Source organism: Castanea sativa, chromosome 5, assembly GCF_040712315.1.
Source record: "Castanea sativa cultivar Marrone di Chiusa Pesio chromosome 5, ASM4071231v1".
In the NCBI taxonomy this organism is placed as follows: domain Eukaryota; kingdom Viridiplantae; phylum Streptophyta; class Magnoliopsida; order Fagales; family Fagaceae; genus Castanea; species Castanea sativa.
Genome location: NC_134017.1, coordinates 60173962 through 60177636, shown reverse-complemented (window position 1 = coordinate 60177636; position 3675 = coordinate 60173962). Strand labels below are relative to the sequence as shown.

The window sequence follows — 3675 nt, the reverse complement described above, 5'->3', positions numbered from 1 at the left end:
AAAATCGGTAGGCTGGATGCTTCGGAATTGGAAAGGACTCCTTGGTTCTTTCTACGGCGAAAAAGAAAGAAAAGCGTATCAAAGGCGGCCAAGGTGTCGGCCGAAAATCCTCCGATGGCAAAGTTAGTTTTTTCCTCTAAGTTATTTGAGTTCCAACTTTTTTGGAGTAAAAGCGAACATACCTTGGGTTTGTCTGAAACAGCCTTTATATAGTGTTATCATAGGCGGTTACCAAAATTGGAACTTCTCCTGGCTTCAAGGAGAGATAGAAATCAAACGTAACTTGTATAACCGTCTGGAAGTTATGCTCTTGTTTCACAACGGATACCTGGTGGTTACGCGTGGGATAAGGGATTATCATATCTCATTTGGAGATTTTCCTAAGTGTGACACCCTCGTCCTTGAGTTCCTCAGTTGGGCGTGCTTTGTTTCACACGCGGGGGCTGCCTCGTCTAACGGGTGAATTAGCTCAAGACGAGTATGTCGACACTCTGGACGAGTGCATCACTCTGATGGTGCGTACCTCGTCTTGATCTCTTCTTCCCTGGACGAGGTACTTGTAGGTAAGTTTCTGAGGGTGTTTATGGTAGTAGGTGGGCTATGGACGACCTTTATGGACGACTTGGAGATGGGCTATATTATTCCCCTATCAATATATATATATATATATTTTTTTTTTTGGGTTAAAAAGGATATGTATTAGTTTCAATATTAAACGACGCGGTTTCGTCTTTCTCTTTAAATACAAAAACTTTATACTCGAAGTCTTCAACGGCACCGTATTTGTTCTCTCTCAGTCTCGCTCTCTCAGGGTCACAGTCACAGGGAAAAATTTTCCTCTCATAGACTCTCACGGAATCCTTAATCTCTAAATTTTCCTCTCATATTAAAGGCATGGCTGTGTAAAAGCCAGGAATCAAATATAGTTGATTTCTCTGTTATTAGTTATTACACACTTTAGTGTCGCTGAAGTATCTCTCTCTGCGTGTGTATATCTGTTGTTAGTATATTTTTTATAATTCTGGACCCGCATTCTTTGGTTGATCATAGTCTTTTGTATATATTCCAAATTTGCAGTAGTTTCTATTAATTTGGCTAAATATTATGTTATATTTTCTGGAGCATCAGTATTGGACTGACACTATTTGTCAATGATTTTCAGGAGTACATCCTTAATGGCAGATTCGGCTGTAATCCCTTCTCTTTCTTTCTTTGTATATTCACCATTTGGATACCGTTCTTACCTTTTGTTTTTGTGGTTGTTTGCTATTTTCATCCCAAAATATGTCTAATCTTTTTGTCTTTTCAGTCTGCTACTTTTTCAGAAAGCCGTCGAGGAATAAAAACATCAGAAAACGAACAGTTGATGAAGACGAAGAGGAGGATTCAAAAACAGAAGGCTCATTCTTACACAGTAAGAAGAAAACCATAAAACCCGACAATAAGCTGTATTTTTCTACTGGATCCTCTAAGAACACACGTCTACTGAAGCAAAGGAAGAATCTGAGAAGCCAATATTTCAGTTTGAGTCTTCAAAGGAAATTCAAGTTGAACATGATAGCAGGGCGACGGCAACTCTAGAAACTGAGACCGATTTCTCAAGAGATGCTCGTGCATTGCGTGAGAGATCTCTTAAGCAAGCAGAGGAGGCTTTGAAGGGGAAAGGAAAAAGCTCTGGGGATGAAAAGTAGTATAGAGGCATTAATGGATATACCGATTACAAGGCTGGTTTCCGAAGAGGGCAAACGGTTGCTAGTGAGAAAGCTGGCGGGGCACATGGGCCTTTGAGGGCTTCTGCTCACATAAAGAGTTTCAGCGAGATTTGATTATCAACCGGACATATGTAAGAAATCTAGCTTTGGGATTAGATAATGCGGATGACGGCGGTGTAGACCCTGGTGAGGACGACGACGGTGATGATAATTCGTTGCCCTTTGCATGTTTCATTTACAGGCAGCCTTTTGTTGATGCTGTTGTAACCAAGTGCAAACACTATATCTGTGAGCATTGCGCATTAATCTATACCAACTTAAATTATGGAGCATAATCAGTCTACTTATTTTTTACATTTTTTTGATGAGGAAAATCAGATCAAACATTTTAAAAAATTAACCTGTTTAAATTTTGAAGGGTGAAGCTGGCAATGGATTAAATTTCAGGCTTGTAGTGTATGAAGCATGACAAAGTGTAGGCTTGTCAGAGAGGTTTATTGCCAGTGCCGTCCCCTGCCCAATACTAGTAGCACATACTTACACACTTATGTACATATGTAAACTTGTTAAAGTTTTAGATGAGGAGCTCTGCCATGCAAATCAATGATACAATCAAATGCTATTAGTGAATTTTTCAGCAAGATGCTGACAGATGGGTTTCTAATACACTAACATAGAAAACTTAGAGCTGATTTAAGTTTGAGATAAAATTTAGGTGTCATAATTATTCTCAGAGTTTTGATGGATGCATTTCTGTCAAGACATATTTTGCCTAGGTCTGGAAGTGGGTTCTTATAATGGGCTTAGGGTTTGTGCATGGATCAAAAACATAAGGTTGTTATATGGGTGTAAATAACTTGATGATTAGGGTTTATAAACTTATTTCTCAGTGAAGTCTTTCAAAACATGTGTTTTCTGTATAAGTAGTTTGAAGTCCTATTTATTAGAGAACTGAGTTGCGGTTTTTTTTTTTTCTTTGTGGTTTCAATTTTGAGCCAATTACTTGTTAAATTTAAGCCAACTGTTGAGTCTGCAATTTTAGGCATGCAATCCAGGTGTATGTTGGGTCCAACAAATCAATGTAGTCATCAGATCCAGGATTTCCTTTTGATTGATGCCATAAAATCTTCCATTATGAAGTTTCTAGCAAGATTGATTATGCAGCTGACTGACACGAGCTTTCAGCAAATTGCATCGTCAAAACAACTCTCTTAAAAGTATATATCATGTTGTCTTTTTTATTTGCTTTTGTTCTGTGCTTAAGCATGGCCAAAGGTTTCCTATAAAACATGTCAGTCTGATTTCATTTTTGCCCATCTCTCCTTTATTTGAAAGTGTATTCTAACTGGAGGTTCTTCTCTTTTTCAGCATCATGCATAATCAGTCTTGCTAGAAACTTCATAATGTCAGTCTGATTTCATTGTTGCCCATCTCTCCTTTATTTGAAATTGTATTCTAACTGGAGGTTCTCTTTTTCAGCATCATGTAAAGAATAAGAAATGCTTTGTTTGCAACAAACCTACTCTTGGCATTTTCAATACAGCTCATGAGATACGCAAAAGGATTGCTGCGGAGGGTAAATAATAGTTGCTTGGTTGTTCATCATGCTCTTTGGTTTGTAACTTGTTGGAATGAATTTTTTTTGTTTTGTTTTGTTTTTGTTAGCATTGAAATAGGAAGTTTCCTTATCAGCCTCTCTTTTTCCTAGAATGTCTGGCAAAATTCTCTTTAACTAGATATCTTACTGAAGGAAAGCAATTTATGTATGGATTAGTCTTGTAGGTTTCTGCAGAATTTAATTAGTATTGGGTATCTGAGAAAGCAAACAGATTTGCTCAGTTTAAGCCTATTTGGAACAATTTGTTTAATTAGGTGGAGACTGTTTCATACATTGGCCAAAGGACACAGGTCATGAAATTTGTTTTCTATGATCCTGATTTATACGTCTTAACCTGATATGTAA

The 3675-nt window shown here is 37.6% G+C and overlaps 1 pseudogene; it reads left to right on the top strand.

The window, feature by feature from the left end:
- The first annotated feature begins 1207 nt into the window (after positions 1–1207).
- Positions 1208–3675, top strand: LOC142637337 (zinc finger CCCH domain-containing protein 1-like; annotated as a pseudogene).